Here is a 26,590-nt window from a genome sequence, read left to right on the forward strand (position 1 = left end):
TGCCTTCTCTGAGGCTCGAACTCAGGACCTTCAGATTATGAGACTGACGCGCTGCCTGCTGCGCTAAGAAGGCACCGGCCCGGCTCCTCTCGGCAGCGCTTTCACGGTCGCCCGCTGCACGCCAGGAGCCACTTCTAGGCAGCCGGGGTTCTGCCCAAACTCGTGCGCGCGCCCGGAGGAAGAGTGTGTGCGAGGTCACCTGGGTCACCGGGCCCCGGGCCCCGCCCCGCAGCCCGACGGCGCCAGAGGACGGCGGCCTGCGCACAGCCGGGGCCCAGCCGGGGGCGTGCACCTCAGGCCGCCTCGGGGTCCGGCTCCGCGCGCCGCCTCCCCACCCGCCCCCCGGGCTGCCGCTGCCGCCCCCGCGCCCGGCCCCCCGCGCCGCACCCCGTCCCCGCGACCCGGGCGCGTCCCCGACCGCAGCACCCCAAGGGCAGACGAGGTGCGCCCGGACCCCCGAGGGTCGGCAGCAGTGCGCGGGGTGGCAAGGTGAGTGGGAGACGCCCTCACTCTGAAATGGTCGCGTGGAGTCACCTCCCCCACCTCCCCCACCCCTCCCACGTCTCCCACCCCTCCACCTCTCCCACGTCTCCCACGTCTCCCACGTCTCCCACGTCTCCCACGTCTCCCACGTCTCCCACCCCTCCCACCTCTCCCACGTCTCCCACGTCTCCCACGTCTCCCACCCCTCCACGTCTCCCACGTCTCCCACGTCTCCCACGTCTCCCACGTCTCCCACGTCTCCCACCCCTCCACCTCTCCCACGTCTCCCACGTCTCCCACCTCTCCCACGTCTCCCACCCCTCCACCTCTCCCACGTCTCCCACGTCTCCCACCCCTCCCACGTCTCCCACCCCTCCACCTCTCCCACGTCTCCCACCTCTCCCACCCCTCCACCTCTCCCACGTCTCCCACGTCTCCCACCCCTCCCACGTCTCCCACCTCTCCCACATGCCGTTTAGTAACTTAGGAAGAACGATTCACTTGGCTTTCTTGACAGTATAAGTGACTTAATTTGAAAAGCTTCCTTACCTGTAAAACGGGACATTTCACACTACTACATAACAAACTGAATTCTTGACACAAAAAGTTGTTTAGTGAATACTCATGAGTGATACAAATAAAGATAAAAGCTTTACTGGGAAGTGCTCTTTAGCCACTTACATGAATTTTCAAAATCAATCTATCTACCACTTTTCTTCAGGCAAAAAATAGTTTTTAATGGAGTCCACTTTACAGATGAGGAAACTGAGACCCGCCAGCCTCAGTGATTCGCAGGGGCCCCGTGGCCTTGAGGCGGGGCTGCTGGGTTAGAAACGCTGGGGCGGAGGGCGGGTCGCACCTGCATCGGGCCCCGCAGGTAGGCGCGTGTGCAGGCTGTTATCCCCCTGGACTTCACCAAAGCAAGTGCAGGACGCCCTCCAGCGGGGGAGACACCCCCCACCCCCCCACCCCCGGCTTGTAGCCGAGGACCTGGAGCGCATGAAGCGGGGGCGCCGCGGTGTCCCCAGTACAAGTCTGGCTAGTGAAGTTTGTGGGAGGTCTGAGCGCAGTGGTCCCAGAGGAACACCTGAGAAAAAGAACGGGGCTTAGGCTGGAAGTGGAGGGGGTGGGGGGTGGGGGGTGAGGGTTAGTGGTGATGGGGTAACCTCCCTGTAGGCTTAAACCTTGCGGAAAAAGCAGAGCGCCGCGCGCAGGAGACGGCGGGGCGGAGCGGTCTAAAACGCTGAGTTGAGGCTCGGGTGTCTGTGAGAGCGTAGGTTCGAGTCCTACCGCTGCCAACCCTTATAAGGCTGGATGATTCCACCAACCTCCTGGGAGGGCCATTGCGACGTCATTCCTCACAACTGAAGGACTCTGGAGTTCAAGAATCAACTTTATAGACCTTAGAAAAAGAACAGTCTGACTACCAATTATTTATATCTAAGGTCAACAGGTTCATACAGAAATGAGTAAAACCTTCATCTGGTTCACAATGACAAAAATATAAGAGTACATACACCCGAAAATGTACCTTAATTCTACCTTGATCCACACCAGCACCCAACTTTGCACCAGCCACATTTAATTACATAAACAATGTTGCAATAAATTACACCCGCATTTCACAAAGGTGCAGTATTAGAGAATTTCCTAAAAGTACTATTGCTCAGTCAAATCACTTGTGTGATGGTAATTTAATGAGTTGTCTCAGCCTTCCCCAAACGTTACTAATTTATCTTCCTGTAGCTCCCGGGAAGGGACTGTTTCCCTCACACCCTGACCAGCATTGTGCTGGTGACAATTAACTGCCATTTATCTCTACTAAGCTCCAGATTTTGTCATAAGTCCCTTACATTTATTTTCATATAATATTCTCAATATCACATAAGGATTCTTCCCCAACAGCCTCAATAGCCAGTATGACCTTGTCAACACGTTCATCCACCACACAGTTATACTGACTTTTGGACTTCTGGCCTCCAGAACTGTGAGGAGGGAAAAAAGGGATCTGTTGCTTGAAGCTGCTGAGCTTGTGGAGATTTGATACAAGAATCATAGGAAGCAAATTCAATCTGTTTGAATGCTAGTAGGCAACACACCAGGAAACAGTTGTTTTTGTTTGTTGTTTTGCCAAATCTATTAGGCAAAAAGTACCATTACCATCATGGTTTCATTTTTGCATTTCTCTTAGAGTAGAATTATCGTTTTTCCACACTTTCAGAAATATTTATCTTTCTTCTTTACAAAAGGTATGTTGAACCCAACCCTGAAATCAAGACCTGAGCTAGGACCAACAGGTACTTAACCAACTGAGCCACTCAAGGGCCCCTTGTCCTTTTTTCTCATGAACTCAGTATTTATATCCTTTGCAAGTTTTCCCCAACAGTTGGAATTTTTCTTGCTGAGGTGTAGTACTTATATTAGGAAATTTAACTCCTCATGACACAACTTACACATTTTCCCCAGTTTGGTCATTTGATTCTTTCACTTTGATTATGTATTTTTTGGAGGATATGAGGGTATATCTAAGCAGAATATTGTTTTAATATAGTAAGTCACTTTCTATGTTTCTGAATTTTTTGTAAACATTAGTTTTCTACACCAAAGTAATAAAAATGTCTGTTTTGACAATGTTAGTAATTTGTGGTTTTATCCCTTCTTTTAAAATGTGCATCTATCTAGAATATATTTTATTGTTGCAGGTGATATATTCAGCTTTATTATCCTAGATAGCTACTCAACACCATTTGGTACATATTCCATCTACTTCTATTTGACTTACCACCTTTCTCTAATTCTCATGTATATAATTATCCCCAAACCCCATCACCCATGTTTGGAATTTTTTTTTTCTATATCATTTCCTATCATTATTTGTATCACTCATGAGTATTCACTAAACAACGTTTTGTGTCAAGAATTCAGTTTTTTAAGGAGTAGTGTGAAATATCCCGTTTTACAGGTAAGGAAGCTTTTCAAATTAAGTCCCTTATACTGTCAAGAAAGCCAAGTGAATCATTCTTCCTAAGTTACTAAACGGCATGTGGGAGACGTGGGAGGGGTGGGAGACGTGGGAGACGTGGAGGGGTGGGAGACGTGAGAGACGTGGGAGAGGTGGGAGACGTGGGAGAGGTGGGAGAGGTGGGAGACGTGGGAGACGTGGGAGAGGTGGGAGACGTGGGAGACGTGGGAGACGTGGGAGACGTGGGAGACGTGGGAGACGTGGGAGGGGTGGGAGACGTGGGAGGGGTGGGAGACATGGGAGAGGTGGGAGAGGTGGGAGACGTGGGAGACGTGGGAGACGTGGGAGACGGGAGACGTGGGAGACATGGAGGGGTGGGAGACGTGGGAGAAGTGGGAGAGGTGGGAGAGGTGGGACACGTGGGAGAGGTGGGAGACGTGGGAGACGTGGGAGACGTGGGAGACGTGGAGGGGTGGGAGACGTGAGAGACGTGGAGGGGTGGGACACGTGGGAGACGTGGGAGACGTGGGAGGGGTGGGAGACGTGGGAGAGGTGGGAGACGTGGGAGAGGTGGGAGGGGTGGGAGACGTGGGAGACGTGGAGGGGTGGGAGACGTGGGAGAGGTGGGAGTGGTGGGAGTGGTGGGAGACGTGGGAGACGTGAGAGACGTGGGAGACGTGGGAGAGGTGGGACGTGGGACACGTGGGAGACGTGGGAGAGGTGGGAGGGGTGGGAGACGTGAGAGAGGTGGGAGAGGTGGGACACGTGGGAGACGTGGGAGGGGTGGGAGACGTGGGAGACCTGGGAGACGTGGGAGAGGTGGGAGGGGTGGGAGACGTGGGAGAGGTGGGAGGGGTGGGAGACGTGGGAGGGGTGAGGGAGGGGGGAGAGGTGGGAGGAGTGGGGGTGGGGGGAGAGGTGGGAGGGGTGGGGGTGGGGGGAGAGGTGGGAGGGGTGGGAGGGGTGGGAGACGTGGGAGACGTGGGAGGGGTGGGAGACGTGGGACACGTGGGACACGTGGGACACGTGGGAGGGGTGGGAGGGGTGGGAGACGTGGGAGGGGTGAGGGAGGGGGGAGAGGTGGGAGGGGTGGGGGAGGGGGAAAGGTGGGAGGGGTGGGGGTGGGGGGAGAGGTGGGGGGGTAGGAGAGGTGGGAGACGTGGGAGGGGTGGGAGGGGTGGGAGGGTGGAGGAGGTGGGGGAGGTGACTCCAGGCGACCATTTCAGAGTGAGGGCGTTTCCCACTCACCTTGCCACCCGCGCACTGCTGCCGACCCTCGGGGGTCCGGGCGCACCTCGTCTGCCCTTGGGGTGCTGCGGTCGGGGACGCGCCCGGGTCGCGGGGACGGGGTGCGGCGCGGGGGCCGGGCGCGGGGGCGGCAGCGGCAGCCCGGGGGGCGGGTGGGGAGGCGGCGCGCGGAGCCGGACCCCGAGGCGGCCTGAGGTGCACGCCCCCGGCTGGGCCCCGGCTGTGCGCAGGCCGCCGTCCTCTGGCGCCGTCGGGCTGCGGGGCGGGGCCCGGGGCCCGGTGACCCAGGTGACCTCGCACACACTCTTCCTCCGGGCGCGCGCACGAGTTTGGGCAGAACCCCGGCTGCCTAGAAGTGGCTCCTGGCGTGCAGCGGGCGACCGTGAAAGCGCTGCCGAGAGGAGCCGGGCCGGTGCCTTCTTAGCGCAGCAGGCAGCGCGTCAGTCTCATAATCTGAAGGTCCTGAGTTCGAGCCTCAGAGAAGGCACGAGGCTTTTGGCGCTTCTCCCACCTGCTCTGAGAAGGGAGCGAGGCCGGGCAGACCGCGACCCGCCTCCCACCCCAGTCGGAGCGCTGTGACCACGAGTCCGACCCAGGGCCCCGGGGCTGGAATCGAGAGGTGCCAAAGCTGCCTGCCTTCTAGAAGCCGCCGGGCTGGCGGGCGGGCGGGAATTCCTTCTTGCCTTTTCCCGTGGCCGGAGGCGGCCCGCGTGCCTTAGCTCCCGGCAGGACCATCTGGCTCCGGCCTCCGCTTCTGTTGTCACATCTCCTCTGACCCGCACCCTCCTGCCACCCTTTCCTAAGACCTTGTGATTACCTTGAGCCCACCTGGGGAGGCCCGCCTCCTCTTCCCATCTCAAGATCCTTACCTCGGTCACACCCTCAAAGGCCCTTTGGCCTTGCAAGACAACACTCTCAGGTTTTGGTCATTAGGAGATGGAGCTCTCAGGGAGGGCTGGGGGCGGGGGCGGAGGCTCTATTACACTGAACATGATCTGCCCCCTGGTTCCCAAAGACCTGCACCTATCCCACAAGAAACAATGCTCACTCCGTCCCAATCTCCTCCAGATCTCAACTCAGTTCAGCACGAACTCATCTAACTGCCCTCCCCAAAGTAGGCATGAATTAGGCTCTCCTGTATCAGCCATTCTGGGCACGATTCCTCTCCAATTACAAATCTGTGCGAGCCACATGGTTACCTGCTCCCCCAGTGCAGGACTGGGACAGGTGTAGGATGACCACTGTACACATTCCCGTTTAAGAGGAATACACTGGAATGGAAGAAGGGTCACCAACCCTAAGTAATTGCAGAGTGAATTCTCCAAATCCCCTTTGGGTGTTCGAAGTTCCGCCAGGCTAGAGGCACGTTCACTTCCATGTGCAGTGGGGCGGGGGCGTGGGGGGGGGGGGTCCATGTTTGCAGCCCATCCCACAGTCATCAGCCTGTTTCCTCACTATCGCATGTGGGGAATTCAATGTCCTCCATTCATTTTGTCCTCTCTCTCTGCAAGTTGGCAGCGTGTGTGTGCTCGTGGAGCACTCTCAAGATCTTTGTGGGTCTCCCGTGTACACCGTGAAGAGTCCGCGGGTTACACGGAATGAGGACTCTACCAGCACAGGGAGAGGGAACACTTCGTCCTGAAGACATCAGGCTCCCAAGACTTCCCTCTTCCCTGGGAGACTGGATTCGCTGTCAAATCACTGCACCTCCTGTAAGGTGGTCTGAGGGGGCAGTGGTTAAGTTGTCATTTAGATCCCACCTTTACAGGAGTTTTTCTGAGAGTCCATGGGGGCCTGGGTGAGGAGTGGTCGTGAACCACATCGCCACGGCCTCTGCCTCTTCCCTGTTTCTCTCTTGCCACACAACCCCGCAGTTTAGGGCAAGATCTTCGCTTCATCTAACTGAAACGTGCCTCTCTTCCAGGTCTACTTTTCTGCAATTAAGATTCATCTTCTGCGTTGGAGTTTCTATGGGTTTTGACAAGTGTACCATGACAGGCATCTACTGGTACAGTATTGCACAAAATGATATCTCCCTTGCCCTAAACATTTCCTGTGCTCCCCATATTTATCCCCCTCTCCCTCCCTCCTCCAGAACCCCCTGCAACCACTGACTTCTTTACTGTCTCCATAGTTTTGCATTTTCATAATGTCATCCCGTTGGAATCATACAAGGTGATTGGCTTTTCAGATTGGCTTCTTTTACTTCATATTATGTACCTATGAGTCCCCCATGTCTTTTTGTGATGTGGTAGCTCGCTTCTTTCTATCAGTGAAAAATAATCCACTGTATGGATGCAGCTCTGTTTGCTTATCCATACAAACTTGGCTGCTTCCAAGTTTTGGCAATTATAAATATAGCTGGTCTAAATATTTGTGTACAGACTTCTGTGTGGCTTTAAGTTTTTGGTTCATTTGGGTAAGTGCCATGAGGCAATACTGCCGGATCACGTGTTAAGGCTATGTTTCATTTTGTGTACACCTGCGAAGCTGTCTTCCACGGTGGCTGTACCATTTTGCATTTACTCCAGCAAGGAATCAGACTGCCTATGACCCCACATCCTCACCAACAATTGGTGTTGTTAGTGTATTGGATTTGGGCCACGCTAATAGCTATCTGTTGGTATCTTATTGCTGTTTTAGTCTGCAGTTCCCTAATGACATATGGTGTTGAGCATCTTTCCATATGCTTATTTGCCATCTCTATATCTTCTTTGTAGAGTTGTCTGTTCAGGTCTTTGCACATTTAAAAAATGGAGTGTTTGGGAGGACATCAAAATCATACAACTTCTGACAGCAAGGGAAACAATCAAGAAAACTTAAAGGCAACCTGCAGAATGGGAGAACATATTTGCAAGTGACCTATCTGATAAAGGGTTAGTATCCAAGATTCATAAAGAACTGATATAACTCAACACCTAAAGAACAACCCAGTTTGAAAATGGGCAGGGGACATGAACAGACATTTCTCCTAAGAAGACTTACAGACGGTCAACAGATACAAGAAAAGATGCTCTACATCACTGATCATCAGGGATATGCAAATCAAAACCATAAGGAGATGTCACCTCACAGCTGCCAGAATGACTAACATCAAAGCACAAGAAACAGCGAGTGTTGGCGAAGACATGGAGACAGGGGAACCCTCTTACACTGTGGGTGGGAATGCAAATTGTTGCAGCCACTGTGGAAAACAGTCTGGAAGTTCCTCAAAAAATTACAATTAAAAATGCTCTATGAGCCAGGAATCACATGAATACAATCACAGTATTTACCCAAAAAAATAGAAAGGTGCTAATTCAAAGGATACATGCACTTTGATGTTTATTGCAGCATTATCAACAATAGGCAAAATATGGAAAGAGCCCAGATGTGCATCGATGGATGAATGGATAAAGAAGAGGTTTTATGTATGTATATAACTCAGCCATAAAAGGATGAAATGTTGCCATTTGCAACAACATGGATGGGGTAGAGAGTGTTATGCTAAGCGAAATAAGTCAAAAAAAGGCAAATACCATATGATCTCACGCATGTGTTTAGCTTCAGAAACAAAACAAATGTTTGGGAGGGGGGAACAGAGAAATAGAAAACAACAGAGAGAGCAAGAGAAACCAAGGAACAGACTCTTAGAAGAAGATTTTATTTACTTATTAGAGAGAGAGAGGACATAAACAGGAGGAGGAGCAGGCAGGAGCCGACTCCCCGCTGAGCATTGAGTCTGACTCAGGACTCTATCCAATCACACTGGGATCATGACCTGAGCTGAAGGCAGATACCCAACTGACTGAGCCACCCAGGTGCCCCAAGGGACTGTTTTTTTTTTTTTAAGTTTTTATTTATTTATTTATTCATGAGAGACACAGAGAGAAAGAGAGAGGTAGAGACACAAGCAGAGGGAGAAGCAGGCTCCATGCAGGGAGCCCGATGTGGGACTTGATCCCGGGACTCCAGGATCACGTCCTGGGCCAAAGGCAGGCACTAAACCACTGAACCACCCAGGGATCCCCCAAGATATTGGTTTTTAATAATATCTTTGTCTGGTTTTGGTATCAGGCTGACACTGGTCTCACAGAAGTTAGGAAGTATTCCCTTTGCTTCTATTTTCTGGATAATTGTACAAAATTGGTATAATTTCTTTTTTAAATATTTAGTAACTTTCACCAGTGAACCCATCTGGGTTGCTTTCTGTTTTGAAAGGTCATTAACTGTAATTCCAGTTTCTTTGAGATAGATAGATAGATAGATAGATAGATAGATAGATAGATAGATAGATATAGATAGACTGTCTTAGTCCATTCAGTTGCTATAATAGAGTGCCATAGACTGAATGACTTATTAACAAATGGTTCTGGAAGCTGGAAGCTCAGGATCAAGGCACTGGCTGAATCAGTATCTGGTGAAGGCTCACTAGCTGATTCATAGATGGACATCTTCTTATAGGTCCTCATATGACAGAGGGGGAGGGAGCTCTCTCAGATTTCCAACCCCATTTGTGAGGGGTCTGCTCTCTTGACTTAATCCCCTTCCAAAGGCCTTGACTCCAAATATTATTAGGATGGGGGAATAGGTTTCAATATATGAATTTTGGGGAGATACAAACATTTAATATTGTATTGACCTGCTCAGGTTATCTATTTCTTCCTGTGTGAGTAGATTGTATCTTTTTTTTTTTTTAATTTATGATAGTCACACACAGAGAGAGAGAGAGAGAGAGAGGCAGACTCCATGCACCAGGAGCCCAACGTGGGATTCGATTCCGGGTCTCCAGGATCGCGCCCTGGGCCAAATGCAGGCGCTAAACCGCTGCTCCACCCAGGGATCCCAAGTAGATTGTATCTTTCAAGGGATTGGCTCATTTGATAACCTAATCAAATATATGAGCGTATATTGGTCATAATATTCTTTTATCATCCTTTTCATGTTCATGGTTTCAGAATTGGGAATTAGTGTCTTCTCTCTTTTATTCTTCATTGCTTGACTAGAGTTTTATCAATTTTATTCCAAAGAATCAGCTTTTGGTTTTGTTGATTTTCTCTGTTGGTTCAATTTTCAATTTCATTGATTTCTACCATATTTTTATTATATTTTTTCTTCTGCTCACTTTGGTAACTTGTTCTTTTTCTACATACCTCAGTTATAAGTGTAAATTACTGATTTTAGATCTGTCTTCCTTTCTAATACATGCATCAATGCTGCAGATCCCCCTCAAACTACTGCTTTCATAGCTCCCACAAATTTTGACAAACTGTGTTTTTATTTTAATTCAGTTTGAAATATTTAAAAATTTCTCTTAAGACTCCTTTGACTCCTAAGTTATTTAGACATGTGTTGTTTACTCTTTAAGTATCTTGGGTTTTTTTTTTTTTAAGTTTGTTTGTTTGTTTGTTTGTTTAAATTCATGAGAGACACAGAGAGAGGGGCAGAGACCCAGGCAGAGGGAGAAGGAGGCTCCCTGCAAGGAGCCTGAAACGGGGCTTGATCCCAGGGCCCCAGGATCAGAACCTGAGCCAAAGGCAGAGCCACTGAGCCACCCAAGCATCCCTCTTAGGATTTTTTAATTATCTCTGTATTATTGATTTCTAGTTTCATTCCATTGTAGTTTGAGAGTAGATATTATATGATTTATATATTTTTAAAGTTTGTTAAGATGTGCTTTATGGCCCAGAAAATGCACTGTTTTGGTGAACATCCCATGGGAGGAAAATGTATATTTTGTAGGCTATATAGATTTTTTATTGTATAGATGTCAGTTAAATCTAATTCACTGATGGGGCTATTGAGTTCCACCATGTCCTGATGGATTTTTTTCTGTCTGCTGGATCCATCCATAAATATTAGAAGGCTGTTGATATTTCTAGCTATGATAGTGGGCTCATCTGTTTCTCCCTATGTTTTCATCATTTTTTGCTTCACATATCTTGACACTCATTGTTTATACACATATACATTAGGTATTGTTTGTCTTCTTGGAGAATTAACTCTTTTACCATTATGTAATGCCACGATTTATCTCTTATAATTTTCCTTGCTCCAAATGTACTTTGATATTAATATAACTATTCCATCTTTTGATTATTGGTAGTGTGGTATATCTTTCTCTATCTCTTTACTGTTAATCTATAGATGTATTTATATATGAAGTGATTTTCTTGTAGAGAACATGTAATTAGGTCTTGTTTTTTGATCTGCTCTGACAGTCTTTTAATCAGTGTATTTAAATCCCTGACATTTCAAGTAATTACTGATAAAGTTGGATTAATATCTTCTTATTTACTATTTCTATGCATTGCCCTGGTCCTTTCTTCTTTTTCTGTCTTCCCTTCTTTTTCTGCTTTCTCTAGTTTTGAGTATTTTGTATGACTCCATTTTCTTCTCTTCTCATATCACTTTAATTATATTTTTTATTTTGCCTTCTTAGTGGTTCATTTTTGAGTTTGCAATACACATTTAAAACTAATCCAAGTGCACTTTCACATAACACTAAACCATTATGTAGTTAGCACAACTATTCCCAGTGTCACTGAAACATTGTTGGTATTATTTTGAACAAACTAATACTCCTCAGATTAATTAAGAAAAAGAGAAAAACAATGTTTTATTTTACCGTCTCTTGTTCCTCCTCTACCATCCACCCTTTCTTTATATAAATCCATGTTTCTGACCTATGTCATTTCCTTCTCTCTAAAGAACTTCTTTTTAACATTTCTTGCAAGGTAGTTGTACTGGCTACAAATTATCTCAAAAAAAATTCTTTTTAACAAGCCCTTATTGCTACTTAACGGTTGAAGGATAATTTCACTGGGCAACTAATTATGTTAATTCTTTTATTTTAACACTTTAAATATTTCACTCCATGCATGCTGGGTGTTCTCTGAGCTTCCTGGAAATATGGTTTGGTATCTATCATTAGTTTGGGAACTTCTCAGTTGTTATTGCTTCAAATATTTCTTCTATTCCCTTTTCTTTTTCTTCTCCTTATATCCCATTAAGTATATGTTATACCTTTCATGATTTCTCCATAGTTCTTGGGTGTTCTGCTCTGCCTTTTTCATTCACTTTTTTTTTCCTTTGAATGCCAGTTTTGGAAGTTTCTCTTAACATTTTCTTAAGCTTGTTGGTTATTTTCTCACTTGTAAACAGAATTATAATAGTGCAACAATAAAGGTCAGTCAGCCACCAATTTTCTTAATAGTCCTGTTCTATGTCAAAACCTTGAACTTTCAAAAGGTCTCATTATCAAGATCTGGTGCACAATATGAATGCCCTCCTCAGATCTAAAGCTGTTGGGTTGAACTTTTCCATAGGAAAACTTTGTTCAATTGATTGAATATGAAGGATCAGTAATTGTACTTCCAAAGCAAGTTTCTTAGGTCCTTACAGCATACCCTCAGACAGGAATTCAGGAGTATGTGACTTATTGGGGGAGCAGTGCTCAGAATGAGGAAGGGGAAATAGCAAAGCAAAGATGTCACCTTGGATAAACTTTAGTCTTACCCTGACCCATGGGACAGGGGTGTTCTCGAGTATACATAACAAAGCATTGAGCTAAGGGGTTTGGACTTTGTTGCCTGTCCCTTCCATCATCCAGTTATTGGCTATAGCTGGTGATGGAATGATCATCCATTCTATTAGATGTCTCCAAATAGTCAAGGTCAAGTCATTGGAGAAGTCAGGGGGATAAACCATTGGGAAGATGAGTGTGGAGTCCTTTAAAAAAAAAAAATCTGGGACGAGGGAAGAAAGTGGGGTGGAGGGGGCACAACATATTTAGGTAAGTGGGAGATACTCTGGCTTTGAAACTTTTTTTTTTTAAAAAAAGGTTTTATTTATTTATTCATGAGAGACACAGAGAGAGAGCACAAGGCAGAGGAAGAAGCAGGCTCCATGCAGGGAGCCCGTTGTGGGACTCAATCCGGGGACTCCAGGATCACACCCTGAGCCAAAGGCAGATGCTCAACTGCTGAGCCACCCAGGCATCCCTGGCTTTGAAACTTTAAAGTGAAGTATGAACATCCTTTGTGTTATCTATTACTTTAAGAAAAAGTATAGATCTTTTTTCTTTGCTAGTATAATCACTAATTTTGTTTTAATGCCTTGTATTGGTTTCCTAGGGCTACCATAACAAGTTAGTACAAATTGGCTTAAAACAACAGAAAATTATTCTCTCATAGTTCTGGAAGAGAGTTTAAAATCAGGCTATGGGCAGGAGTATCCTCTCTGTCAAGATTCTAGGGAAAAACACTTCCATTCCTCTTCTAGCTTCTGGTGGTTCTTGCAATCCTTGGTGCTCCTTTGTGGTCAAAAACTAGCAATCTCTGCCTTTGTCTTTATGTGGCCTTCTTTCCCATATGTCTGGATCTCTGTGTCCAAACCTCCTTTTCCTTCTTCTTCTAATGACACCAGTCCTTGAATAATGACCCATCCTAATCTGGTATGACTTCATCACAGCTTGATTACATCTGCAAAAGCTCTATTTCCAAATAAGGTCACATTCACAGATATTAGAGGTTAGGACTTCAACACATATTTGGGGGGAGTACAATTCTACTCACACCATGCTTAGAACCTTTGTCTGTAAATTTAGGATAATACCTCAGAGAGTTATTGCAAGGGTTAAACACTAGAACCAAACAATTCAGTAAATAATAACAATAAACACAACAATATAGTGAATCTTACTGATTACTTATTTATGTGCCAGATACCCTTCTAAAATATTTTATGTGTATTTATTCACCAAGTCCTTCTATAAGTCTATTAGGTACACTGATTGCTATTTCCATTTCACATTTGAGGAGAATGATGCCCCTTGAGATGAAGCAATTTTTCCAAAAGTCCCTTAGCTATCAGATGGAGCAGCTGAGGTTTGAACACAGGCAGTGTAACCTAGTTCAATAAAGTCCTAATCAAAATGAATAGAGCTGAGGTCCAGGCATAACTAAGGAGTAGTTTGCTGATTGTTTAATCTTGCTATGTATAGTAATATAGTAGCCACTTTGTGACTATGTCTTATTAAAAAGTTAAAAAAACAGTTTTGAAACATTTGCCTATGATATAATCCAAGAGACAGGATAATATTCTCTGATTACCCTGCCCCTATCCTATACATTGCCTATATCCTTTTCTTGCTTACTTTTCTCCAAAGACTTTATCAGTATCTCCTACACTAATGATTTTACATATTCATTTCTTTATTTTCTGTGTCACCCCCAACGGAATGTAAGCTCCATGAGAGCTGTGATTTTTGTTAGCTGTGTTCACTGCTGTATTTCCTGCTTTTAGAAATATGCCTGGGTGGTTACCAGAGCTGGAGATGGGGGACAGAGTGAAATGGTTGAAGGTGGGCAAAAGGTACAAACTTCCAGTTATGAGATAAATATGTCCTGGGGATGCAATATATAGCACAATGACTGTAGTTAACAATACTGTATTATATATTTGAGAGTTGCTAGGAGGGCAAATCTTAAAAGTTCTCATCATAAGGGGAAAAAACCTGGCAAGTAGACAGAAAGAGGGAGAAAGGAAGAAAGAAGGAAGAAAGAGAGAGAAAGAAGGAAGGAAGGAAGGAAGGAAGGAAGGAAGGAAGGAAGGAAGGAAGGAAGGAAGGAAGGAAGGAGCCTACCATATAAAAGATCAGCAGTGAATGTTGCTGGATTAATGGATGAAAGGATGGGAGACAAGAAGACACTGAAGTTCTGTAAATCCCCAGGGCTGAAACTAAGTCACCCTAGATATCTGGCACAATTTTCCAACCTGCTCTTCCCACAGCAAATTTGTCCTTGCTCTGGGAATGTGTCCAGGACATATTGGTTTCCAGGCGATCATTATTCCTAAAGTTTCCTTAGGAGGATTAACAAGGGATCATAATTATTCTTCCTTCTCTTCAAAATGGCAAGAATGTCCCTGCAAACATATTAATATTCCTTTGAAGTGAATAGTGGATTCATCATTCATTAATTTCTCTTATGGATGAGATTAGAACTGGAGGTTGTTGGAATCTACAGAAATTATACATATCTACTTGTCTGGGTGCTTTAAATCGTAACACACTGGAGGTGGTCAAAAACCATGTAATGCAAAACTTGTATGAAACCTGATGGAGGTTAAGGTCACATGCATTATTTTTTGGCAGTGGTTTGCATTTCAATTGTCATCTCCTTAGAATCTACTACTTTTCAGGACTAAGGAAGTCTAGCAAGCTGCAACCCAGCAGCTTATAATACATGTGATCGGGTTCTTTCGCTGTAAATTTGGTGAGAATTTTGGGGGATCACGCAAATTAACCTGCCTACATAAAATGATTTTCAGAAACAGCTTCTCGAGAAAAGACCAGGCCCTACTGGGAATCGAACCCAGGATCTCCTGTTTACGAGACAGGCGCTTTAACCAACTAAGCCATAGAGCCACCTGAGCAGCTCTGCGCAACCGAATGAGCCTCATTTTATCCGGACTGGGTGCGAACAAGACTGTACAGTCCGGTGTTTTGGGTCTTCTGAAACATGCCAACCGCAGGGAGATGCTTCACTTCCACCGGACTCGCCAGAGGCAGGAAAATACCAAAGGCAGGACAGACGGAGGATTTTCTACTATCCCGAGGAAAAGCGTTACAGAAAGTCGGGGCTATGCAGTACGTGGTAAAGACCATTTAAAGGAAAAACTATTCATAATTTCAAAAGGACTCCAAGGATTGGCCTAGAGTCGCTGGTCCTGTGCGACTTCTTAACTCTGAGCCGCCTGGAGGCTCCGGACTGGGGAGGAAGGACCGCTCGGTTCTGGGGGCCACAGGAGTTCCTCCCGCGACAGGGCTCCGCGGCCTGGCTCCTCCGCACATCCCGGCGAGTCCCCTGCGGTAACCGCGGCCCAGGCGGAGCAGACTGGCGCGGGGGGTTCGGCGGGGGTTGGGGATGGGGTGTGGGGTGCGGGGGAAGGGTTGGGACGGTGGTACGGGGTGTGCAGGGGAGGGTGGCGGAACCTTTGAAAATTCCAACGAAGAAAAGAGCCCTTTGTTGGCTCCCCTTCTGTTCCTCTCGGGCTTTTATACTCGGACGGCTCTGAAAATCGGCTCCCAGGGAACGCGAGGCCTTTTCCCTCCGACCTCGGGGACCCGCCTCGCCGCGCCCGGGGTGATCCCTCCGAGGTCGCACCCCTCACAGGCCGACCGGCCCCCGCGGTGACCAGCGCCGCCTCCCCGAGGTCGTAAGCCCCGCGGTGACCCGCATCCCCAAGGTCACACACACACCCCGCGATGACTCGCGCCCCCTCCCGAGGTCGCACCCCGGGCTGGGGGACCTGGACCAGGGGGTGCGAGCGGGCGGAGGCACCGGGGCGGCGAGGACTAGGCTGGGAGGCTGGGGCGCGGGTGCACCCGGACACGCGCTCAGACCCCGCGGGGAGCGCCAGGCGGGTTCATTCTCCGCGGTGGCCTCCTCTGCAGCTGCCTGCTCCGCGGCCTGGCCCGCGGGGACCCTCGGGCTGCACCGGGCGGGGCCGAGCACCTACTGTCCAGCCGGCGGGGCCAACGGAAGGTCCGAGCACCGGGTTCCGACTCGTTGTGCGAGTTGAACGCTGCAGACTTCCCGACGCCTGTGCCAACAGGACGGGGTGCGCATGACCCCACCCGTCTTTGACCTCCTCACGTGTCTTCTGAACAATACAAGTAGCTCTGAAAAAATCTGCTTGGGGGGCGGGGGGAGGGGCGGGAAGGTCAGGACCCCAGGCCCGAGCGCTGGGTGAGGGATTAGAATCCCACCCCGGCGCTTGACGGGATGAGCACTGGGTGTTATTCTATAGGTTGGCAAATTGAACACCAATAAAAAATAAATTTATTAAAAAAAAAATCCCACCCCGCCAGTCAACTTGGTGCAAAAGCTACAGAGCGTTCTGGGGAGCGCCTACCGGTCCCCTGCCGCGGCACTTGGTGTCCTCGGTGTCCTCGGGAGGTGGTGGTGTGGCCCAGGCGGAGGCAAACACGGCTTTATCACAATAAACTAAGGATAATTAAGATCCAGTTCAAAAACAAAAAAAAAAAAAAACACACGAACCCACACTCTTCCTGTATTTCCCCTTTCTTTTCACATCTTTGGTCAAGCTCTGGAGTCCCAAAGGGACTTTTTTTCGTAGAACGATGATACGCCGCAGAGGTAACATTTTGACATAGGCCCAGCCAGAGAGAGTCAAAGCAGACCCTCCTTACCTCTTTACCCTCCTCCCCGCTCTCCCACCCCACCTCTCTAAGATTCAACCTCCCAGGCAAACATTTATTTCCAGGGACTTCGTTTCTGCACACAAGTGCATGCATGCCCATATATTCATTGTCCCCACTTTTTACTCAAACACACTCTTAAGCACTTTAATCGCTTCAGATACTCTTGAGTTATTCCCATAGGAAAACATAAAGAGCCCCCTTACCCCAGTATTTTAACTTCCACTGAATCTATACAGCCTCTCACTTTTGCCCAGACAACCCATGCTGCTGCAAACAACTTTGTATATGAAGCCTTTCACGTTTGTGGCAAGTTTCTGGAAGTGCAATGGATAAGTCAAAGATAGTGAGATGGTAATTTTGATGGATCTTGCCTAGTAGCCTCCCCTAGATATTCATGCCAATTTTCACAACCACCAGCTACTTTGGAGTTCCCCTCTCACCATGCCAGGACTAGCAGAGTTTGTTAAATAGGAACATTAAGCATTTATATAGTGCTCACTAGATGCCGAGTATTTATTGTCTTATCTTTACATTCCTTGACATTTGATCTTCATAACAATTCCATGAGGATAGTAGCATGTTTACCCATATTTAATTGATAAGAAAATAGGCTTTTCCTTTTAAAAAGCCTGCCTAAAGAGAACAGAGAACAATCAAGATTAGGTATCTGTGTTTGTATCAAAGGATTTTTTTAGGGGGGCTATTTAATAGATATTTAATAAAGTAGTATCTCACTATAGTTTTATTTGTCCATACCTTCCCAATATTATAAGACTAAAATCTTCTCAAAAATTGTAAAGCCACTTGCTTTTCCTTTCTATGAAATGTCTACTAAAATTTTTGTCCATTATTTCTCTTGCAGTGATTGATTGGATTTTTTTCTTTGATATATGCTATCTCTATATTAGAGGTGTGTGTGTGTGTAACGAGCTATGAACGTTATTTTTGGGTCAGTTACTCATTTTTCTTTTCACTTTACTTGCAAGTTTTTTTTTTTTTAAGCCAGACAAATGATTTGAAGCTCACAAACTGAAGAAAATTAGACATTACTCACCCAAACACTTTAGGGATCTGAAGTGTTTGCAATTATGGAGGTGGGAGAGAGGTTCTGGCCTTTCTATTTAGCCAGAAATCATGAGACCACTTTCTGGCATTTGTAAAGTAATGCCATTAAAAAAAATTTTTTTTTTAATTGTCACTAAAAAAAAAAAAAATCCTTTAACTCCTAGCATGAATTTTGTTTGGTGTTGTTGAATTAATTATTCTTGCTGGATTCTACTTATTAATATTTTATGTGAGATGTTGATCTTTAGCTGTGAGACTTGAATTATTCTCATTTGATTGGTTTTCTCTTGGGTGCTATTTGTATCAAGTTTTGGTGGTCCTAATGAGTGAATTAGGCAGTTTTCCATTTCTTATGCCCTGGAACTGTTCTCAATCCACAAGATCTGATCCTTGGCAATTTGATGGAACTTGCATAAGGGAATGAGCGTTTTTATGGGGGTTAGAAACGTAAAGAGCTCTGATACCCTCTTCATTTACCTCTGAGGTTAACACTCTATAAGAATGAAATGGGCATGTCCTATGGTGTCTGTTATTCTCAGTGTCCTCATTTGTTGAGAGATAACAATACTAAAAAAGTTAACCGATCCACTGTCTCTATTGTCCTAGTACACTCCCTGGAACAGGAAAGCTTTCAGTCAATGTTTTTCATTATTATTATCACATCCATATTGATAATTTATATTATCCTAAACTCTGTCATTCATTACACTTAGAACATCAGATACAGATGTATAAAGTCATAAATGGTATTTGATTTTTACTTAAGACATCTCTCAAAAAAAGACATCTCTCATCTATTCATATATCCACTCTTCATTTACTAATTTTGAATTCTGATTTCATATTTTCCTTTGATTAGACTTTCCACTGGGTTGTATTTTGGTTTCATTTACCAAGAATACTTTCTTAGTCTTCTTAGCATGTAAACACCTTTTCTTTATTAATTTCTTTCTTCTACTTTCATTTGATAGGTTTTGTGGTCTTTTATTTGCTTCTTAAGTGGGATACTAAACAGTAATCTAATCATTTTTAATCTTACCCATTTTCTTTTAAAAAATGTATCTGAAGTCATAAGTTTTTCCCTTCGGACTTACTTTAGTTACATCCTACTGGTAATGATATGTTGTCTTATTGTCATTCTATTCTATAAGGCTTCAGTATCAGTTTTGCTTTTCTGTCCAAGATATTTTTGGAAGAATTTGATATTTTAAGGGAAAAAAATTATATTTTTCTGATTATATTTTGATTCTAATTTTGTTCCTTATTTTTTAGTACATTATATTCTTTTTTTAAAATTTTTATTTATTTATGATAGTCACACAACAGAGAGAGAGAGAGAGAGAGAGAGAGAGACAGAGACACAGGCAGAGGCAGGCTCCATGCACCGGGAGCCCGACGTGGGATTCGATCCCGGGTCTCCAGGATCGCACCCTGGGCCAAAGGCAGGCACCAAACCTCTGTGCCACCCAGGGATCCCCAGTACGTTATTTTCTAAAAAGAAATATTTCAACATTTTCTTACTGGATCAATATATAGTCAAGTTATGAAATTCCACAGGAAATTTTAAAAGAAATATTTTTTGGAAATAATTTCATTGTATTTATAAGGTTAGTTTTATTGCTTGTTTTTTAAGTTTCTTATAATATTACTTATTTCTTTGTCCATTGCTAGTTCCTGGACTGAGAATGATGAATTAAAGCCAATTATTAATTGTATCTTTCTACCTGTTTCTTCTGCAGGATGAAATTGTTCCTCTTTTAAAATATAAATATTGAAAGAAATATTTGTGGGGTTTTTGTATATATATTTTTTAATTTTTTCTTTCTTTGTTTCTTTCTTTCTTTTTTATTGGAGTTCAATTTGCCAACATATAGCATAACACCCAGTGCTCATCCCATCAAATGCCCCCCTTACTGCCTGTCACCCAGTCACCCCATCCCCCTGCTCACCTCCCTTTTCACTACCCCTTGTTCTTTCCCAGAGTTAGGAGTCTCTCATGTCCTGTCACCCTCACTGATATTTCCCACTCATTTTCTCTCCATTCCTCTTTAATCCCTTTCACTATTTTTTATATTCCCCGAATGATTGAGACCATATAATGTTTGTCCTTCTCCGATTGACTTACTTCATTCAGCATAATACCCTCCAGTTCTATCCACATTGAAGCAAATGGTGGGTATTCGTCGTTTCCAATAGCTGAATAATACTCCATTGTATATATAGACCACATCTTCTTTATCCATTCATCTTTCGATGGACACCGAGGCTCCTTCCACAGTTTGGCTATTGTGGACATTGCTGCGATAAACATCGGGGTGCAGGTGTCTCGGTTTTTCACTGCATCTGTATCTTTGGAGTAAATCCCCAGCAGTGCAATAGCTGGGTCATAGGGTAGCTCTATTTTTAACTTTGAGGAACCTCCACACAGTTTTCCAGAGTGGCTGCACCAGTTCTCATTCCCACCAACAGTGCAAGAGGGTTCCCCTATCTCCACATCCTCTCCAACATTTGTTGTTTCCTGCCTTGTGAATTTTACCCATTCTCACTGGTGTGAGGTGGGATCTCATTGTGGTTTTGATTGGTGTTTCCCTGATGGCCAGTGATGCAGAGCATTTCCTCATGTGCTTGTTGGCCATGTGTATGTCTTCTTTGGTGAAATTTCTGTTTCATGTCTTTTGCCCATTTCATGATTGGATTGTTTGTTTCTTGGGTGTTGAGTTTAATAAGTTCTTTATAGATCTTGGATACTAGCCCTTTACCTGTTATGTCATTTGCACATATCTTCTCCCATTCTGTAGGTTGTCTTTTAGTTTTGTTGACTGTTTCTTTTGGTGTGCTGAAGCTTTTTATCTTGATTAAGTCCCAATAGTTCATTTTGGCTTTTGTTTCCCTTGCCTTCATAGATGTATCTTGCAGGATGCTGCTGCGGCAAAGTTCAGAAAGGGTGTTGCCTGTGTTCTCCTCTAGGATTTTGATGGATTCTTGTCTCACATTTAGATCTTTCATCCATTTTGAGTTTATCTTTGTGTATGGTGTAAGAGAATGGTCTAGTTTCATTCTTCTGCATGTGGCTGTCCAATTTTCCCAGCACCATTCTGTCCCATTGATCTATGTGTCTGTTTTTTTGCCAGTACCACACTGTATTTTTTTTATTTATTTATTTATGATAGTCACACACACAGAGAGAGAGAGAGAGAGAGAGGCAGAGACACAGGCAGAGGGAGAAGCAGGCTCCATGCACCGGGAGCCCGATGTGGGATTCCATCCCGGGTCTCCAGGATCGCGCCCAAAGGGCAGGCGCTAAACCGCTGTGCCACCCAGGGATCCCGTACCACACTGTCTTGATGACCACAGCTTTGTAGTACAACTTGAAACCCAGCATTGTGATTGCCCCCGGCTCTGGTTTTCTTTTTCAATATTCCCCTGGCTATTCAGAGTCTTTTATGATTCCACACAAATCTTAAGATGATTTGTTCCAACTCTCTGAAGAAGGACCATGGTATTTTGATAGGGATTGCATTGAATGTGTAAATTGCCCTGGGTAACATTGACATTTTCACAATATTAATTCTTCCATCCATGAGCACGGATTATTTTTCCATCTCTTTGTGTCTTCTTCAATTTCTTTCAGAAGAGTTCTGTAGTTTTTAGGGTATATATCTTCTACCTCTTTGATTAGGTTTATTCCTACGTATCTTATGCTTTCGGGTGCAATGGTAAATGGGATTGACTCCTTAATTTCTCTTTCTTCAGTCTCATTGTTAGTGTATAGAAATGCCATTGATTTCTGGCCATTGGTTTTGTATCCTGCCACACTGCCGAATTGCTGTATGAGTTCTAGCAATCTTGGGGTGGAGTCTTTTGGGTTTTCTAGGTACAGTATCATGTCACCTGCAAAGAGGGAAAGTTTGACTTCTTCTTTGCCAATTTGAATGCCTTTTATTTCTTTTTGTTGTCTGACTGTTGATGGTAGGATGACTGCTTCAATTTCCTCCCTGGTAATTGGCTTCTTCAGGCTTTTTTATTTCTTCCTCTTCCAGTTTTGGTACCTTGTGGTTTTCCAGAAATGTGTCCATTTCTTTTAGATTGTCTAACTTATTGGTGTATAGCTGCTCATAATATGTTTTTTTTTTCATAATATGTTTTAAAAATCATTTGTATTTCCTTGGTATTGGTTGTGATCTCTCCTCTTTTATTCGTGATTTTATTAATTTGAATCTTTTCTCTTTTGTTTTTTTAAAAGATTTTTAAAATTTATTTATTCATAGAGACAGAGAGAGAGAGAGAGAGAGAGAGAGAGAGAGAGGCAGAGACACAGGCAGAGGGGTAAGCAGGCTCCATTCCATGGGATTTGATCCCAGGTCTCCAGGACCACACCCTGGACTGAAGGTGGTGCTAAGCCGCCGAGCCACCCTGGCTGCCCCTCTTTTGTTTTTAATAAGGCTGGCTAATGGTTTATCTATCTTATTAATTCTTTCAAAGAACCAACTCCTGGTTTTGTTGATCTGCTCTACAGTACTTCTGGTCTCTATTTCAATGAGTTCTGCTCAAATCTTTATTAACTCTTCTTCTGCTGGGTTACTAGGTTTTATTTGCTGTTCTTCCTCCAGTTCCTTTAAGAGTGAGGTTAGCTTGTGTATTTGAGTTTTTTCCAATTTTTTGAGGGATGCTTATATTGCCATGTATTTCCCTCTCAGGACTGCTTTGCCGTATCCCAAAGATTTTGAACGATTGTATCTTCATTTTCATTAATTTCCATGAATCGTTTTAATTCTTCTCTAATTTCCTGGTTGACCCTTTCATCTTTTAGCAGGATGTTCTTTAACCTCCACGTGTTTGAGTTTCTTCCAAATTTTTTCTTGTGATTGAGTTCGTTTCAAAGCCTTATGGTCTGAAAATATTTAGGGGACAATCCCAATCTTTTGGTATCAGTTAAGACCTGATTTGTGACCCAGGATGTGGTGTATTCTGGAGAAAGTTCCATGTGCACTTGAGAAGAATGTGTATTCAGTTGCGTTCAGATGCAAAGTTCTGTGTTTATCTGTGAAATCCATCTGGTCCAGTGTATCATTTAAAACTCTTGTTTCTTTGGAGATGCTGTGCTTAGAAAATCTGTCATTTGCAGAAAGTGCTGTGTTGAAATCTCCTACTAATAGTATATTATTATCTAATTATGTCTTAACTTTGGTTATTAATTGATTGATATACTTGGCAACTCCCACATTAGGGGCATAAATATTCATGATTGTTAGGTCCTCTTGTTGTATAGACCCTTTAAGTATGATATAGTGTCCCTCTTCATCTCTTACTACAGTCTTTGGGATAAACTTTAATTTATCTCATATGAGGATTGCTGCCCCAGCTTTCTTTTGAATGGTAAATGGTTCTCCACCCTTTCATTTTCAGGCTGTAGGTGTCCTTAGGTACACCTAAGGAGGTGTAGGTGAATCTCTTGTAGACAGCAAATAGATGGGTCTTGCTTTTTAATCCAGTCTGATACCCATGTCTTTTGATGGGATCATTTAGCCTATTCATGATCAGAGTTACTATTGAAAGATATGAATTTAGTGTCATTGTAATACCTATTCAGTCCCTGTTTTTATGGATTATTTCTTTGGGCTTTCTCTTTCTTTTACAGGGACCCCTTAATATTTCTTGCAGAGCTGGCTTGGTGGTCACATTTTCTTTCAGTTTATGCCCATCTTGGAAGCTCTTTATCTCTCCTTCCATTCTGAATGAGAACTTTGCTGGATAAAGTATTCTTGGCTGCATGTTCTTCTCATTTAGTACCCTGAATATATCCTGCCAGCCCTTTGTGGCCTGCCAGATCTCTGTGGAGAGGTCTGCTGTTAATCTAATATTTCTCCCCATATAAGTTAGGGATCTCTTGTCTCTTGCTGCTTTAAAGATTTTCTCCTTATCTTTGGAATTTTCAAGTTTCACTATTAAACGTTGAGGTGTTGAACGGTTTTTATTGATTTTGGGTGGGGGACCTCTCTATCTCCTGGATCTGAATGCCAGTTTTGCTCCCCAAATTAGGGAAGTTCTCAGCTATGATTTGTTCAAATATGCCTTCTGGCCTTCTGGCCCTCTCGGTGCTCTCTGGAACCTCAATTATACGTAGATTTTTCCTTCTGAGACTGTCATTTATTTCCCTTATCGTTCCTCATGGTCTTTTTTTTTTTTTTTCCTCATGGTCTTTTAATTGTTTTTCTCTTTTTCCCTCAGCTTCCTTCCTTGCTATCAATTTGTCTTCTACGTCACTCACTCTTTCTTCTACCTCATTAACCCTTGTCGTTAGGACCTCCATTTTGGATTGCATCTCATTCAATTGATCTTTAATTTTGGCCTCATTAGATCTAAATTCTTCTGCAGTCATGAAGTCTCTTGATTCCTTTATGTTTTTTTCCAGAGCCACCAGTAGCTTCATAATTGTGCTTCTGAATTGGCTTTCTGACATCTAATTGTAATCCAAACTCTGTAACTCTGTGACAGAGAGTACTGTTTCTGATTCTTTCTTTTGTGGTGAGTTCTTCTTTCTAGCCATTTTGCTCAGTGCAGAGTGGCTGTATGAGTGGGCTGAGTCAAGAATATAAACCACGACCTAAGTGAATTTCACCCTAGGTGATTCTGTCAAGGTCAGGGACCAGAAATTGAAAACAAAGATCAGAATGAGACAAAACAAAAGGACCACTAAAGTGAAAAACAAATTTTAAAACAAAGTAGTAAAAAATAAAAGGCCAAGAATCCCAACAAAGAAGAGAGAGAAAAAAAAAAAAGAAAAGAAAAAAGAAAAAAAAAAGAAGAAGAAAGGGGGGGAGACTAGGAGATGGTGGTGGTGACAATGTTGTAGTGGAGGGAGAATGTAGTCTACCTGAGGGGCTCTAAAAGGGGATCCTCTTGTTTCTGAGTATATTAAGTTCTGTATGTTAGAAGATGCTCAGTCCCAAATTTATATAAACCAGAAATACTTGTAGAAGGCCCCAACATTGACCACCAGAACATAAATGAGATAAAAGAGGGGGGCAGAATTGGAATGAGGAATCTCACGGAATGAACCAGCACAGTATACCACTTAGTTTCTGGGTGCATGCTGGTCATGTTTTAGAAGATATTAACTTCTGCCATTATAGAACAAAATGAGGCAGAGAAAACAAAAAACACAAAACAAACAAACAAAAAAAACATATCTCGTATATCTCCCAAAATTGAGTGTGTTGAAGGGAATCTAGAAGTGGAAAATATATCTAGGACCTGTAATTGTATAAATATGAAAGTCAAAAAGGAAGAATCTTAAAAATGAAGAAGTGGTAAAATATTGTAGTTAAGGTGGGAAAAGAGAAAAAAATTGAAAATTTACAGTCTGATATAAAAACGAGTTGTCCTCGAAAAAGGAAGAAAAAAATAGGAGGGGTACCCTCTGGTTCTATATACTGTAAATCCTTCAACTCCCCCTGGAGCTTTCTAGCACTTCTTGGTCAAGAACGTACTCTTCCCCTGTCCTTCCAGCTGGTCTTCTGGGGGAGGGGCCTGCTGTGCTGATTTTCAGGTGTGTGCACCTGCGGGAGATGCCCCGCCCCCTGCTGGGCGGGGCTCAGTGGGAGCTGTTTACCCCTTGAGGCCTCTGTTCCCTGGCACCCCGCCCCTCCCAGGCATTGGGTGAAACAAAGAGAAACAACAACACTGGCGGGGGCCAGCTCGCTCTCCAGCTCTGGAGTCAGCTTCCGCAGTAACTACCACAGTCTCCCAGTCCGCACTGGCCTAGATGTTCCCAGGCTGGCGGGGGCGCTGATTTGCACAACTTGGGGGCCCTGGGCGGCAGGACAGTCCTCGCTGTCCTGTGCCCTCCCCGCCTCCGCCTGTGGGGTGGGCGGGGGGAACGCAGGATCGTGGGCTGTGTCCGCCCAGCGCCCTGGGATCCGGGGCCTAGAATCATGCTCCCAGCACGGCTCCCAAAGACAGCAGGGCGCAGACCCCTCCATGAGGAGCCGCCTGCCTGACCTACCGGCCTCTCCCCATGCCCTGCTACAGCCCTTTACTGAGATCCGCCCGAGGTTTGTGGCGCAGTTTACCGGGGGGCGCACTACTTCTGTTAGTGATTCCGGGAAACTGGAGGCTCCACTGCCCCTGCTGTAGTTCTGCTCCGATTTCCCTGCTAAGCGCCTTTCCATCAGGGAAGAATCTGGTGCAGATTTTTTAAAGTTCCTGCTTCTCTGGGGCTGGGCTTTCCTGTCCCAGAGGCTTTTGCAGCCTGGCTTTAGCCCGGCTCCTCACAGGGCCCCTCCCCCACTTGATTCTTTTTTATCCCCCCCCCCCCCCCCCACACACACACACCTTGCTAGAAGCGAAAATCCTTCTCTTTGTAGTTCTAGCTGTTCTCTCTTTAAATCTCAGGTCAAATTCGTATGTGTTCAGGATGGTTTGAAAGTAATCTAGGTAAGTTGGTGGGGCTGGGTGAGTTGATGACCCCTACTCCTCCACCATCTTTCCCTCTTTCCACCAGACAGAAATCTTTGTGTCTCCACTTATAACTTTCAGTATTTTCAAATTATGATTTGAAATTTTAAAATGCTGGAAAAAATTGAAATTGAGATATTGAGTAGATCTAATGTGTATCTTTGTAG

At 44.8% G+C, this 26,590-nt stretch overlaps 3 non-coding genes across 3 annotated transcripts; 1 reads left to right on the forward strand and 2 right to left on the reverse strand.

Moving 5' to 3' along the window:
• Positions 1 to 73, reverse strand: TRNAM-CAU (transfer RNA methionine (anticodon CAU)). The gene has a single exon. It is a non-coding gene; the product is annotated as a tRNA-Met (tRNA).
• A 5,034-nt stretch (positions 74 to 5,107) lies between these two features.
• TRNAM-CAU (transfer RNA methionine (anticodon CAU)) lies at positions 5,108 to 5,180 on the forward strand. The gene has a single exon. It is a non-coding gene; the product is annotated as a tRNA-Met (tRNA).
• Positions 5,181 to 15,027: 9,847 nt separating this feature from the next.
• Positions 15,028 to 15,101, reverse strand: TRNAT-CGU (transfer RNA threonine (anticodon CGU)). Its single transcript has one exon. It is a non-coding gene; the product is annotated as a tRNA-Thr (tRNA).
• Between the last annotated feature and the right edge of the window lie 11,489 nt (positions 15,102 to 26,590).

Source organism: Canis lupus, chromosome 35, assembly GCF_003254725.2.
Source record: "Canis lupus dingo isolate Sandy chromosome 35, ASM325472v2, whole genome shotgun sequence".
NCBI classification, from domain to species: Eukaryota; Metazoa; Chordata; class Mammalia; order Carnivora; family Canidae; genus Canis; species Canis lupus.